General features: G+C 47.5%; 1 long non-coding RNA gene across 1 annotated transcript; it reads right to left on the minus strand.

Annotated features, from left to right (window-relative positions):
• Positions 1-11,381: 11,381 nt before the first annotated feature.
• On the minus strand, positions 11,382-15,963 carry LOC135412334 (uncharacterized). The gene is made up of 3 exons (XR_010429589.1): positions 15,832-15,963; positions 14,809-14,907; positions 11,382-14,391 (listed from the first exon to the last, which is right to left on the minus strand). It is a non-coding gene; the product is annotated as an uncharacterized LOC135412334 (long non-coding RNA).
• Between the last annotated feature and the right edge of the window lies 1 nt (position 15,964).

Here is a 15,964-nt window from a genome sequence, read left to right on the forward strand (position 1 = left end):
GCCCGAAATACCTGTAAGTCAGTGAGGGAAAAGGGAACTCCCTACCCCGGACCCAGCCGTGTGTGATTGATTTAAGCTGAGCTTTAGGTGGCGGGGCAGGTACCAGCAGGGACCCCTGCAAGCTGGTACGTGCAGAACTGGCTACCAGGGATGTTATCTGAGGATAAAACAGAAGAAAACCCCACCCTGAAGACACCCACATGTGTCTGCAGAAGTGGAGGTTAATGAAGTGAGGAGCAGAGGGGCCTGTGAGCCCCCAGCTTCTCCATCTGCCTCGGGCTCATCCCGTGACCCCACACAAATTATCTCCTGCTCACTCTCCACCTCTTTGCAGTGAAAATGATTTTATTCACAGGAGGTGATGTCACGAGATTGTTGTGAGGGGATGTGACTCAATGTTTGTATAATGCTTTGAAGATGGAGAGTGCTAAGTATTGTTGTTTGAGATGGCAACAAAATAAAACAAAATATGGTCGGTGCAGCTGTTCGAGCCAAATCCATTCTCAGTTAATCTTCCAAGCAGGAATTCAAAATCAAAGTAAAAAGCCTTGCCAACTGGAACTTTACAGCTCGATGGGAAAGTTAGAAAGAGAATTAATTGGGTTTTAAATAGTTGTAACTGTATTTTGATGGAGCGTGGTCTGGAGCGCTCATCTACTCCGGGTTGCCAATCGGTTTGGAACTGGGAATTAAGCCTTGCTCAGGGGACTCTTTTTTTTTCAGAAAGAGGAAATGATTGGGCCATCTTACATGGCACACTGTGTAAAGTGTCAGGAACCCTGAACACATGTGCTTTTCCCACTGTGTGCTGCCTTGGTGCAGTAATGCAAACCAGCAGAAGATGTGCAGAGCGGTGAAGTTGCCACACGTCACCACAGAGCTCCTCCAGGGAGTCGCTGTCACCTCCCGGGAAGTTCAGCCCCTGGTCCTGCCCCAGAGAGTTGCTTCAGAAGGGCAAATGTTCTCCTGGCCTGGGATAGCTCCAGGATTGTTTGCTGCTCCCCTCAGCATCCACTTCTGGCTCGCTCCTACGTGTCCACTGCAAGGGGATCTTCCCTTTGGATTGGGGAGTTTACTCACAGTGTAGTGGAGAAGAATTTGCTCCCTAGCCCTTGTGCTCTCTGTGATGGCCTTTGGCCTCTCTCCCCTCACTTTTGGGAACACAAAATTACTGTGCTGACTCAGACTGACAGCTCAGTGTTCCACTGAACATGACCTAAAACCCCGTTAAGGATGGATGTGCTTCAAAATTGTTTCTACCTCGTGGCTGGTGTTTTAAAATATGAGAGTAAAAATTTGATTTGCTTCCTGGAAAACACTTTCAAGTCCCGGTCTGAAATTAGAAAACTCAACTATTTTTACCTCCCAAAGACCTGCCTCTTCTAAGGAAATGTACATTTGATTTAGGGCTTTTAGCTGATGTTCAAAGGAACCTGGATGTGTCTCTCAGCCTCTTGTGTTTGGTGGGATTGGTGCATGTGAGGCACCTCTACAAGAGGGTCATTCATGGCTTCTGGCTTTCAGTGAGCACACTGTTTTCTGGCTAAACCATAGTGTTTAATTTTGCTGTCCTGTGCAGAGGAATGCCTTCAGATCCTAGTTTTTTGTTTTCTTAATACTTTTGAAGTTACTCGTTCCTAAAATATGACTCTCAGTAAACATCTCAGCACTTTAATTTGGCTTAAATTTACGCTTGAATATTAAAGTTCCAAAATAGTTTTATGGGCAAATAAAAAAAACGATGGCTCTGGGAGCCTTTCTTTTCCCTATCTTTTAGTGATGTTAAACTCTATACACAAGTAACTGCCTTATAAACAGCTTTATATTGCACTCGATTGCAAATCACTGGAACAACATGCTCTAATGGGCTGCAAATGGCACAACATTATAGCCTCGGTTTCTGCACCCACAATGAACAAGACCATTGGAAAAGCTGGTGATAAAAGTGGGCATAAAAAATAACCTTAAATCTAAACCCTCTATATCACAAGTAAAAGAACAAAAGAAAAAATAAAATTGTATTTTTCTTAGAAGCGACACGAGCCAGCCCAATTCTTCTTGCTGAAAGGCTTTTTCTTATCATATTCCAAGTAAAATTCGTATTTCCTTTAGAACTGTGCTTGATGTGACAGAAATGATTGCAGAAATCATTTTTCCTCACCTTTGGAAAGCTGATTTTCTCTGAGAATCGATTAGTTAGCTGTCAGGAGAAAGCATGGATGATACATTCTGGAACACTGAGTGGACAGAGCAGTGTTGAAACACCCGTGGCAAGCGTTCATTACTTGAGATCTGGCAATATTAACAGTGTAGCACGGGACTGACATATTTTCCCCCTTTCTGAAGAGAAATCTGTGTAATTAGATACTTATATTTTGTTCTGGGGTGTAAATGTAGCAGTTTAAAACTGTGTCCTGAGGGCAGAGCACGTGTGATGCTGCAGAGAATTTGAAGCCCCTGGGTTCTGTAACATGGGAATGGTTGTTCCCTATGTATCCTGGTATAGATGGAGAGGCCCTATAGGCAGGGGAGAATCTGAGTGGAAAACTCTGTTGTGGCATCATCTGGGATTTTCTGGTTTTCCTCAAACTCCAGAAGATCTTTTACGCTTGTATGAATGTAGAAATCAGCTACAAAGATGGGAAATAGCGGAAAAGATGGTCAGTGCTTGTGTGGTATTTCACAAAATCCTGATCACAAAAAATATCACCAAGTCACTGAAAGATACACATCTTCCACATTTCAAGATAATCAGAATTATTATCTTGTTAACCTTGACGTTTCAAGTGCTTTCTGAAACACATCCAGCAGCTCACGAGACCTGGTTCCGCATGGTTCGGCTTCTTATGCCCGGTGAACAGGGACACTGCACGCTCCCCCCCGCCAAAAATTCCCAACAAAATGTCTTCCCTGAGAAGTTTTGGCAGAAAATAAAGCATTATGAAGTGAGGGCCGTGTGTGCTCCCTTTGTGCAGGCAGCGTTTTGGGTGTCAGCTGTTTGGTGCTCATACATTTTAATTAAGGCAGGGCACACTGATGTGCGCATTTTATTTGAGCTTGTTCTTCCTTGTAAGCCTAATGGACTTACTGAGCCCCACAAGCGTGAACAAGCCTGGCAGGTCCCCCTGCCAGCGGACTTTGGCAGAGCTCCCTGTGCAGATAATGTGAGAGGGAATTGTCCAATCCGACAGAAACCCAGCTACTGTACTTAGGAAAATGAAATACTTTAAGGGGCATGTTTTCCTCCTGCCTTCCTGTGAGGAAGGTGATGCGTCAGAGGAGAAGGATGTTTCCTGAATGCTTTTCTAGGCACAAATTTTGGCTTTCTTGGTGCTCATTTTATCCGCTGTGCTCAGGCTTATGAGCTGTGGCGGGATGGACTGTGGCCCTTTAGGGAAATGTCCCTAAGTTTTATTTTCATCACAGCTTGAGAGTGGTAACCATGAGTTCTTGCCCAGTCACCTTCACAGGGAAGTAAAAGTGAACCGCTCAGTTTTTGGATTTGATTTGGTTTGATTTGAACAGACTTTCCTCACTTGTGTGCAAGAGAAGAGAGTGAGAGAGAAATATCAGGTGGCAGCTTTTACTGGGATGGCCCTAATGGTTGGAGCAGCAATCGTGGATCGGGACTTGTGTCCTTTCCGTGCCTCAGCCTTGGCTCACTGTCGCCGAGGCAGTTCACCTCTCCCGGCCACACTCACGGGGACTCCTGTCTGAAAAAGCAGTGTAATAAATACCATCGGCTCGCGGTGATGCTGAGGGAACCATGCGGTGCCAGCGCCGGGAGAGGAGGCTGGAGGCGGCTGAGGACCGCGGTCTGAGGTGAAGCCCCTTTGTTGTGTGCAGATCAAGCAGGAGAGGGGTGTCAGGCGGCCGGAGGGGTCTGAAGTACGTGTGTATGTGTCCATATGTCTGTATTTTGTACGTCTGTGTGCCCATCGGCACCGTGAGGGCCCCGCACCGCCTGTGTGCGGGCTCCACCTGCCGGCCGCGCCGCCCTTCCCGCCGCCTTTCCCACTGTTTTCCCCGCCGCCCTTCCCGCCGTTTTCCCCGCGGCTTTCCCGTCGGGGTTCCAGGGATTCAGGAGTGTTTGGGGCGAGGCGAGAGCCCGCGTGGGGCTGTCCCGGCCCCGCCGAGAGGAGCGGCCCGGGCTTTCCCCCTGAGGCGACTCGCGGCCGTGGCTCTGAGGGGCCCAGAGCGGGAACCGTGAGGGGATTGATTTGCCGAGGGGGGAACAGCGGGCGCTGTTCAGCCGCCGGCACTGCTGCAGGCATTGGGAAATGTGAGTGATGTCCCGTGTCGCATGTCACCAACAGTTGTCCCGCCTTGTGTTTTGGGCTGTTCCAAGGGAGAGCCAAGCTCTGGGCCCCAGAGGAAATGTTTTTTTGCGCTCTGCGGAGACTCCCTGTTGGGGAGGCGCCCGGTCACCTTCCACCGTCACGGACTGAGATAACGCCGGCAGGGAGTTTAAATAAAAGCCAGAGAGGAATGCAGCCTCTTGGTTCCTCAGTTTTTTATTTTTTTCCACATATTTTATTTGCTGCTTTATTTCTTATTTCTGCAATTCTGGTCCTAGCTCATATTGGTAATTTTTGAAAACTCCAATGAATAACTCCAGGGGTTTGTTAGTTCGGCTGTTTGTTTGCCGAATAGATGTTCACTATATAACAAATCCACAAAATTCACTAAGCTGACTGAAGTCACTCCACTGCTGACCTGTATTCCCATGCAGTACTTCTCCTGGACAGATGGGGCTGCTGTGGAATCGGTTATTTCATCTGAGGGCACTGATATTTTGGGGACTGTCCCCTCTTTGCTAAATACTTTCTGAGGACTCACTCAGATCAGTGACTGCTCAAATAGTTACTCCTACCTGTCTCCTTCTAGCCTAGCTCACTATAAAACAGATAAACAGAGGGCTGGTTACACTCAGCAACTGCTCAGTGGCTTTAAGTCATGCTGCAGGTGACCACCAGTTTCAGACTGACACCTCTACCAGTGCTTCCCTGTTCCGTGCTTGTTCTGTGCACACCAAACACTGGGTTCCACTCAGAGAGCACTGAACTGCCTCAGGAACTGCCTTTCCCCTCTGCCAGAACACTCCTGCCTGAGCTGCTCCAGCTGGTTTTTACCATAATATTAAGCTTGTAGGTATTAGAGTAAAGCACTGTCAGCTGAAATCCCTGGCACCACAACTAACTCTCAAATTTGTGGTCTGGCCTTAACCTTAGAACAAGCAAATGCTCATTTAGGTTGTTTTGCAAGTATATGATTTAGTGACATCACCAAATTTCTGGCTCATCAAGACTTTTCCAGAAGCAAACAATAAGTAGCAGCAAACCATGTCCTTGAAGCAGATTTTGGGTGCAAAAACCTGAGCGTTAGCACATCTGTCTTTTCAGTAATGAGATAAATAATGCAGAATCAGCTTTTAGGATTGAAAATACATCTCCTTGTTCTACACATGACACGTGGTATGTAACAAACAGCACACCTGACACTCCCACAATGAAAATCACTGTTCTCAGGCAAAGCTGTTTGGTACCCTTATAAATGCAAAAGGAAATCAGGTTGTTCAGTGCAATGTATTGTCCCGAGAAAGAGCATCTAGTTACAGCAGCCCAATTTGTTATTTTTCTCTAAGGGAACATACTGAATGAGCCGTATTATTTTGTAGATAATGGACAAAACCATTCTTTATTATGAAAACTTTATGCTCTTTCATAAGCGTTAATAACGCTGGGGGTGTGTGGGTGGGAGAGCAGGTGGGTAGGAGTGGAAAGGGAAAACAAAAGGCATCGCTTGGAGGCTATAATTTCTTCTGAAATATTTCTCCCTGTGAGACCTCTTTCCTTCAGAACATTTGTATAGAAGGGAAATACTTTGTGTTTCCTGCAGTCTTCAAGTTTTTACTGCTTTTTGTGAGCGTGGTGCTTCTGAAAGGCACCGGGGAGGGGCTGCTTTAGGAAAGCCTTTATTTATCCCGGTGACGTACAGGACTAACAGCAGTGGAAATTTCCTGGTGCTCTGGGCCAGTGCCTGGATCTCGTCTGAAACCATCTCTGAGGCTCAGAGCATTATCCCTGTGCAGCTCTCCCAAGCCTACCGAGATGGGACCAATTGCTGCTCTTCTGAGAATGTTTTCCTGTGCTTTAGGTGGTTTCCCCCGTTATCCTCCTCAGAGGTCACAGAGCAGCAGTGGCAGCAGCAGTTGCTGCACACGTGGGTGGATTCAGGTGGATTCCTGGGATGGGCTCCACGTCAGAGTACCGAGAATCCGCCCATCTTCTGTCTGCCTGGAAAATTGTGGCATTAAATCTGATTCCTACATTGTAGCAACCAAATGTTTCAGCCTCACAACTCTGTCTGTGTGGCAGGAACGGCCCTGGAGGTTTTTTTCCTGTTCCAACCTGCTTGCCTCACTATTGCTGTTGTAAAATCTTCCCCACAGACACTAGTAAGGGTTTAAGACCATCCTGCTCATGAGAATCCCAATGAGAATTTCCATTTGGGGTCCAGAAAAAACTTTATTAACACAGTTCTTTCATCCCCAGTGTGTCCAGAAGTGCTTTTCTGAAGTGATCAGAAACTTGCCTTCATAGTTGCACAGATTCTTTTCATGGCTGAGAGTAAAATGCAATGAGCTTGAAATATTGCTGCATAGAGCTCAGCAGCCAGCTTCTCTCTAAATTAAAGAGTCCATTTTAAAGAATAATAATAAAAAATAATTAACACAAGAATGCATGTTTGCAGCCCTATTAGTCAGAAGCAAGTGAGGTAATGAGGAAGATTAAAATCAGTGCTGGCCTTTCCTCTGAGAAGTTTATGGGCATTTAATGAATTTAAATGGGAAAAGGAAGCTGGTAATTGAATTGTTAGTTAGAACTTTATTCTGCAGGGAGTGAGTGATCTCTGTTGGCTTTCACTGCTGTGCTCCCCTTTGTCACCTCAGCCTGTGTGCTGGGAGCACTGGATCTGTATTTATGTAACTGGGAAAACATGAGAAGTGTGTTATTGATTCCATTGATTGGAAACATGTAATTAGCACTGAAAAAAAGATGAGCTGGATGGGAATCGTGTAATGCTCAACAATTATAAGGGAATGTGTGAGGGAAAAAAGGGATTCTTACTGGAATCTCTGACTGGGTGATTTACATCAGTCCATACAGACAGAGAACAGCAGAGCAAAGTGAGCCCCAGCCCACACAGCTGGCAGGGAAAATGCTGCAACCTGAATTAATTTTCATTAAAAAGGTGTGTGAACCAGCAGGAGGAACAACTGCAGCTCCCTGCAGATGGAAAGGGCAGTGGTAGGAAGGCACCAGCAGGGAAAATGCTGCAAATTGGTGCTGTGGAGAAAAGGCAAATGAATTTACCCTGTCAGCTGTGGGAGGTTGCTCTTTATTGTAGGCTGTGTGTAGCTAATGTGTATGGGCCCTTGTGGCTTTGGGGGTTGTTGGTTTGGTTTGGGTTTAGCACCTGAAAACCCTTGGAAACTACTGGAAAAATGTTACGACTGGGAGCTCTCTGGCCACTGACATCCCTGCAGAGAAACCCAAAGGAACTTCTCCCTCCTCACAAAGGTCAGCCCGCTCGCCACGAAAACAACAGCTGTTGAAAGGAAGCCATTGCAAGATGCAGGATTTCAACTGGCAGCAGGGGAAGAGGGGTTGCCAAAATGTGTCTTTGCTTTGTGTTTCTGAAAGCCTCGGTGCCTCCTCCTGGGAGACATCCCCGTTTGGCCCCTGCACAGACACACTCGGTTACATTTCATCTGCTGTGGCGCAATCAGAAGGCTCGGGCTTAAATAACCTGGCCTGGGGAGCAGATCCAGAGCAGTTGGCCCATGGAAAGCTCTGCACTGCTCTGCTTTTAGCACTGCTGGGGATTTTGGAGGGGTGTCAGCGAAGGAATCAGATGAGGCTCTTTGGCAGTGGGGATTTGCAAAAAACCCCCAAATGCAGGGGTTTTTTGTCTGTGTGTGAGCATCTCAGTAACTAAAGGTACTTCACAGAACCCCGTGTGCACAAGGAAAGTTTAAGGAAAAAGAGATGACGGTAAAAGGGATCTGTGGGAATAACTGAAAAGGCAGAATTTCAAGGACAATGGGAGAGCAGATGTGAGTTCTCACTGAGGGTACGGGATGGTTCCCAAACTCTGTAATTACTTTGTAATAAGTTGTACAGGATCCCGTTTAATTATGGCACATACGTGCAAAGAAAGGAGAAGCATTTTGTGAATGCAGTGGCCAGAGGAGGAGAGTAATTGAAATGTTAATTCTAATCATATGCTATGCTCATGCATTGATTTTTTAATTCATGTTATCCATTAATTAGTTAATGCCTGTAAAGCACACTGAAGATAGAAAATGACTGTGGACTATTGTTACTGTGGTTATGCACTAAGTTAATTAGTTCCTGCAGGTTTTAATGGGATTATTGAGATGTAAACTTAGCAAATATGATTCTGGAGCAAAGGCTGTGCTCGGGATGGTGGCGGAGGGAGCAGCTGCAGTGCCCCTGCACCCAGAGCAGAACTGGCTTCCCTGTGCACATCTTCTTAGAAATCTTCTTAGGCTGGGCCTGGGTGAGCTTCCCTCTGCCCTGCAGTGCTCTGTGGTTAAGCCCAGCCTAGCACACGTTCAGCCCAGCCTGGTGATGGGGTTGGTGCAGGAGGGGCTGTCACCGTGCTGAGCAGTGATTTATGGCCCTGGAAGATGAGGAACAGGAAGATTAGAGCACAAAGATGAGAAGATTCTCAGTTTCCCTGTGGGGCCAGCACATTTCTGTCACCCTTTGAAGAAGGGGAGTTGTCTTTAAACCAACAGTATCTTTACCAGGATCTGGTTGTAGTTTTTTCCTTTTTTCTTTCTCTGTCTGTAATCCTGATGAAACCTGACAACTTTGTCCTTCCTTCTTGTCCCAGCTTTGGAAGGTTGTATGGAAAATAACTGTTTCTATTCAGCCTTATTTATTTATTTATTTCAAAAGAGCTCCTTCTGGGGGAAGCATCAACACCTGATCCTCTTGGAAGAAAACCTCTGGGAGGTTTTCCTTTCACTTTGGTCCAAACTGCTTCCCCCTGCCCCTGTGCAAGACCAGGGATATTCTGGGTTTGTGTGGAGTTGAAGATCCCTAGTTCCAGAGCCTGCTTTATTTCCAAACCACTCCTTTCTCAGCTGCAGATCTTCCCATGGCTGCAACAAGGCTTTGGGATCTGCATTTTTGCTGAATATTTTGATTATAGTGCTTATAAGACCCCCTGTTAAAAAAAATCACCCAACAAAACATAAAGGCATTACAGTGGAAAAAGGAATACAAATACATTTGCTCTTTTATAAAAGACATTTATCAAAGTCCAATCAGCTGGGATTTTCTGGTACATGGCTGACTTGCAAAATTCCTTTTGGCATCTTTGCATTTTTTGCAATGTAAGGAAGCACCACTTGGATTACTGCAGCTGTAAGAGGATTCCAGTTGACAATAGAAAAGAATAGGCAATGTGATTTTTTTTTTCTTAATTCTTTTTTTGTTACCTATTTCCCTCTTCTACCTTTGTTTCTGTGGTTTTCTCTGTGCAAAATGTCAGCCTGCTTTTAGAAGGAGGTCAGGAATAAGGCTGATAAACAAGTATTTGAGCAGGGTACCAGTCCAGTATTCCTTGCAAATAATGGAAAGTCACATATTGGTGAGTTTTGGGACAAATTCTGAAATATCACTGCTGTCTGCTTCCATTGCACTGAGTTCCTGGTAATAGCAACAAATTCCTGCTCTGCTTGAAAACCCAAACGAGCCCAAACCCCCCTCGTTTCAGTGCCCATCTATTGGTGCAGCAGCAGCTCCCAGAGCTGGTGCATCTCCTCTTGAATTGATTACATAAAAATAGCTCAAAGGAGGATGCTTAGATTAGAAATCCTGATTTGGGTGCTCGTTTCTGGTTTGCTGCTACTGTTCCTCAGCAAACAGAAGTGTGTATCATTGCAACAGGGTGTTGTAAGATGCAGTGTGTAATGTTTGGTTAGCACTGGATAGAAGAGTTCACTTGCCTAATATATCGAACACAGCTTAATTAAATATTTCATGGATTTTCCCTGCTGCGAGGAATCAGCAGAATAAGTAAGGAGTGTGTTCCTGGAGATGAAAGTTGCAGAGGAAGGTGATCTGTGGGGATCACTGTCCATTCAATAACCTCACGAGCTGCCTTCCCAATTACTGTGCTGCTTCCCTCCCAGGGTGCTCTTGTGTACATTGATATGGATATACACATAACCAAGAAGGACTTCAAAGTATCACTGCCTGCCTTTGCTGAGCTGGCAATAAAGTTGTGCTTTGGTCCTCCATTAGTTGGGTGGGAGTGTGGGTTTACAGTGAGAAATGCCCATATATCAGATGGGACAGTCATATTTAACTGTATAACTATATATATAACTATAATTCTGCCCCTTCCCCTGCACTTTGCAGGAACCAGAGGTCTAAGGTGCAGCTTTTAAATTCTAGGGGCATTTTCTAGGAGCAACAGCTTTTCTTGTTTTTCTCATCAAAAATAATCTGTGAATAATAATTTTTAAAAAAAAATGACAAAAGGGGGCTTCTCCTCTGTGTTGCCTTCACTGGGCACTTCCCCTGAGAACCAAACAACATTTTGGATAAGCCCAAAGGGCTCTGAGTTCCAGCTTCTTCCTCTGTGTTATTAACACGTTGCACCAGGTCGCTGTGAGGAACTGCCAGTGAACTGGAGGCCCAGGGTTTGTTCAGATGTGTGATCTGTACTCTAAAAAATATTGCAGTGGTTTTTAAACTGCTGTGGCAGCACAGGGAATACATTCAGTAGGAAGTACCATGTTCTGTTTTCTACTGAAGGACCAGTGCTTGGCTGGAAAGAATGGTTTTCTTGGTGTTTTTAAGTGAGTCTAGGGAAATCTTCAAAAGAATCTGATTTTGCTTCTCTGTAAATAGGTAATCCCAGCAGAGATGGGAACACCTCAGAACGGGAAGTTTGGATAATTTGGAAATCCCTGGAGTTGTTTCCCACTGTGGAAGTTGTCGGTGTGAAGCTGCAAGGGGCAGGGAGAAACAGCTGCAGTGCCAGACCACTGGTGTCTCTGTGGTAAAGGGGTAAGTGGTGGATAAATAACCCATGATCCCACAGCAGCCCACCTTACTGCAGGCAAAACCTGAATTTTTGGGAGATTTGTTGAGACTGCAGAGTCTATTTACAAAATCCTGCCCTGCCAAGGAAGGAGGTGGATATAAAAGGCCATTATGGAGCCATGGGAAAGCCAGGATGAGCGAGTGAGTGACTGATTTAAATATTTTGGATAAACTGAGATGATTCTAAATGAAAAACGGAGTTACAAACCATTGGAGATCTGTCCCATATACTCTTGTTGTAGATTAGTTTTATTTAAGCACACATATCTTTATAAAAAATGCAATGAGCAATCTCTTTTTCGTAAAAAGGGTTTATTAACAAATATCAATAATGCCACTGAAGAGGCAGATTCAGCAGTCTTTTCACAGAAAAAAATCTCATAGGTTCAGGGAAATGATGGAAGAGTGTGGAGGCTTGGCTGAAGAAGAGTCCTAGGGAGGAGTTCCAGAAGCTCATGGGAAGTGTCGAGCATCCATCAGGGTGAGGCCTTTTCCTGTGTTGCTGCTTGCAGGCAGTGGTGCCTTTCTTCCTGGGATGGTATTGCTTAACTTCCAAACCTTTTAAATTCTTTGCTGAGGATTTATCCTGCCTTAATCTCATTCCAGTGCTTGTGCTTCCTAAGTATGTTGTAAATGCTCCAAGCTCTGTTGGTGTTTTAAGGGAGGACAGAAGTCTCCAGCTTCTGGGAGTAATCTGTGACTTGGGGATCCCAGGTTTGTCCTGGAGGAGGGACATACAACTGTCTGAAGTTTTAAAAAGCCCAATGACTAATCCAAGATGAGCTTTTTTTTCCCTCCTCTCCAGATTGTTCATTTGAAAACATTTTTCTAGTTTTCCTTTACATTTTCTCAGGGTAGGAAATACGTGGAATTTTTTTCTCTCTCCAAAGTGTTTGTGGGATGAGAAAACAGCCTGTTAGCTAGTTGGGTTTGTTCCAAGTTGTCTGTTTACTTACCTGTGCTCAAGTCAGGAGCAAAAGGTGAAGATTCTGTCTTTAAATGTTTTGGATACGAAGGTGTCTGCACTGAAGGATTTTGCTTCTGGCCAGCTTTGACTGGATGGAATTATCCATAATATCCCTTGTGCACTGGCAGTATCAGTCTGTTAATTTTTCTGTGTACTGACACTCTGTGAACACTGTGTGAGACTCCATTAGGAAAAGTCCAATATTGAATTGTAAAATATTCCTCTGTGAATGCACTGGTGTAATTTGTGCTGGGACAGTGACTGCAGCAGTGGCAGTCAGGGTTGGAAAATGAATCCTGTGATGGTGAAAGAGCTGGGGAGCATTGCAGGGGAAGCTCTACCCCTTTCCCTGGGAAATCAGCACAACTGGGATTAGACAGCAGCCAGTGTGGGTGATGCTGTGTTGGGTGTCAGCTACGGACACACAAATGATGGGTAGAACATCTAGAAGCAACTGTAACTAAAATTACTTGAACTTTTCATTTTTAAACTCCTTCCACTTCCTTCCAATTTGGGAATGACATTTTTCAAGTCTGAACTCTTCTCAAAAGTATTTTTGGAAGGTCTGAACAAAAACAGTTTAGCCATCTTTGTGTAAAATGACTGCTAGGAAAGTACTCAGCTCTGACACATTTTTGGCAGGGAGCTATTGAACAGCTTTAGGGCCTTGTTGGAAGTGTCCAAAAGTGTTTTTCAAATCATCATATAACTATTATTGGTTATAATAATGCTTAGAGACCCCGCCCAGCCCTCGGAGACTGGGAGCGAGGCAAGCAGCAGTGAAAAGCAAGTCCCCAAGGACGTGCAGGAGAACTGTCCAGCAACAACTGGTGCACATTTGGATGTGGGGGGTGAGCAGGACACAGCAGTGACAACGTGACCCAGCAGTGACAACGTGACCCAGCAGTGACAGCGTTACTGAGCTGGCAAACCAGCAAACGTGCAAATGGAAGTGTTTGTTTTGGGGCAGTTGTTGTCCTCACCGCTGATGGTGACAGCCCAGGAGCTGGGAAGTACTTGGCGTTTGAGCACTGAGGTGGACTGTCTAAAAGTAAAGTTTTAAGCTTGCCAGGAGCTGGGAATAATTACGTAGCACTTCCCACTCTCGTTTTGATCTCGTTACACAAGCGTGAGCGAATGTGAAATTAGATCCTCTCCTTATAGAAACATTCCACATCGGTTCCACTTGATCCGTTCTTGGTTCCCTTATTAGAGCTCCGTTTGTCCCCCACTTCTGAAGTTTGGCTTTGTTAAACTGTTCCCCGTGGCCATACCTGGTGAGCTGCCCTTTCCTGCGGGTGCCTGTGCAGTGAAGCTGTGCCTCCCGAGGACACAAAGGTGGAGGTGTTTCCCATTTGTGGAGCCGTTCATCTCACATCCGTGCTTTCCATGGCACGCCACGATCAAGGGCTATGAAATGCTGCTCTGGAGAAACGCTGGTGGTGCTGAGGCAAATGGACACTTTTTCCTGAAGCATTTTGATTTAAAAGTTTCTGGTCAGTTTTCAGTTAATTGTTTATTTCATGGAAAGAAATTAATTACAACTTGTAAAAACCTAACATCATATGACCTTTCAACTGGATTAGAAGAAGAAAAGCCTTAATTTATTGCTGCCTTTTCCCCTAGCTGTTCTTTTTTAGTTGCATTTAAATAGAATATATTTGGGCATGAAAGTTGACAGCTCCTTTTTCATGGCCTTTTACTGTATTTTTGCTGTGGCTGGTCAGATGCTTTTATCTAAAGCTTTGTTCTTTGCGGTGGAAAAAAATTCCAGCGGATTTAAGAGAGTGATAGAGTTTTCAGAGAAAATAAAATTTTCACACAGTACTTGGGGCTGGTCGGGAAATGGGATTTCATGCTGGCAAAGCTCCGCGCTTTGTTGGAGCTCTTGTTGGCAGTGGTGGGATTTGGGGTTCATCCCACAGCTCAGCCAACATTCCCACCCTTCTGTGCTTCCCACTGTGTCACAGGGACTCTTGGGAGTGGGTGTGGTGGGTCCTGAGTAGAGCCTGGACTTGTGGGAGCAGCTCAGGTGTGATTCCCACACCAGGACTTTGGCAGGGGAGGAGCTGGGCTGCCCTGGCTGGGTCATCCTGGGACCCAGCTGGATGGAACCATGGGAGGCTGGAGATACCTGGGAGATGGGTCAGCTGAAAGAACGTCTCTGAATGCTGTTTGGGTGGGGAAACCACTCGGTGTGGGGAAAAGGCAAAGCATGGCCCACGATGGAAAGGAGCAGGAGAACTTCTGTTGTGATCGAGGGACAGCTGGCAGCTGAAGGGAAGGATTAGCAATTAGAACAAAGGAGCAGTGTTTGATTTAACCATTCTTTGGCAACTCTTAAATTGGACTAAGAGCAGAAGGTAATCCTTGGCTAGTCTGGTCCTGTAGCATTGGCAGGGAAGTGCTGGCTGGGACAGTGACGTGGGACAGGTAGGGCACAGGTTGTGCAGCTGCCTCTGCAGAGCCAGCCCTGCTCGTGGGGCTACAGCCTAGTGATCTGCCAGCGCTGGCATTAAGTACTTTAATTTTTCCTCTCAAGAATGAGACATCTTCTTTAATCCCACGTATTTATAAAATTGCAAAGTCGGAGGTAGCAAGGGCCCATTAGGCGAGGCAGCTCCTGTGCCCTCAGGGGATTGTTCAGGGGAACTCGGTGATTGAGAAACGGGGATTCAACCAATTACTCACCTCGCAGTCTTGGTTCATCACTCCTGCCACTGAGATCCGTCGTGTCATCTTTCTTTGCGAGCAGCATGAACGGATTATCAAGTTTCATTCTCAAATCATCTGCAAGGCAGATTTATGCAGAGCCTTTGTATCTCTAAGCAAATTGGGGAATGTGAGTCTCTCGCTACCACGCGGCCGAGTATTCCTAAGGAAGGGCTATTAATAGTCCAGTCCTAGTTCCCGCGGGGGGCTCATCTCATGGCATGCGACCTCCATCTGGAGCGGGGAGCCGCGCCGAGGAGCGGTGCGGGGCTGGGAGTGCGGGAGCCGCGCCGAGGCGCGGGGTGCGGCTGTGAGTGCCGAGGCGGTGCCGGCGGGCGGTGATGTAATGCGAGCTGTGCAGACCGGCCCGGCGGGCGGACCGCGCTGCTCCGCGGGCGGTGCGCCGTCCCTGGGTCCCGCGGGGCGGGGCGGTCCCTGAGCAGCTCCCCGTGCAGGATGTGTGCGGGTCCCGCGGGTGTGTCCGCGGTGCGGAGCTGTCCCTGAGCAGCTCCCCGTGCAGGGTGCGTGCGGGTGCCGCGGTGTCCCGCAGGTGTGTCCCCACCGCGGGGCGGTCCCTGAGCAGCTCCCCGGGCGGGTGCCGCGGTGTCCCGCAGGTGTGTCCCCGCCGCGGGGCGGTCCCTGAGCAGCTCCCCGGGCGGGTGCCGCGGTGTTCCGCAGGTGTGTCCCCGCCGCGGGGCGGTCCCGCGGCGCTGGCGGGCGGCGGGCGGCAGGTGGAGCCCGCGATCCGCCCGTGCCCGCTCCCGCACCGCCCCCCCGCACGTGGCGCGGCCCCGCTGAAAAGCCGCGAGCGGCCCCGCGCCCGGCACTGCCGCCCACAGCGCCCGAGCCGCTCCGATCCCTCCCGCTCCTGCCGCTCCCGCTCCCCCGCCGCCACGGGGCGCGGCATCCGCGCCTCGCCGCCCGCCCCGCCGCCCGCGGCCGCTGAGAGCCGGCCCCGCGCATCCCCGCCGCGGGCACCGGCCGCTCGCGGCTGGCGCTGACCTGTTGAAAGAACCGCGCGTGTCGTGGGGATCCTTTGTCTCGAGGCTTCTTTCTATTTTTTTCCCGTCTCGACGGGGGAAGTTTGCTCCCCAGACCGTGGCCCGGCTTCCTCCACACCCTTTCCTCCTCGTCT

The sequence above is a fragment of the Pseudopipra pipra genome, chromosome 3, assembly GCF_036250125.1.
Source record: "Pseudopipra pipra isolate bDixPip1 chromosome 3, bDixPip1.hap1, whole genome shotgun sequence".
Classification (NCBI taxonomy): domain Eukaryota; kingdom Metazoa; phylum Chordata; class Aves; order Passeriformes; family Pipridae; genus Pseudopipra; species Pseudopipra pipra.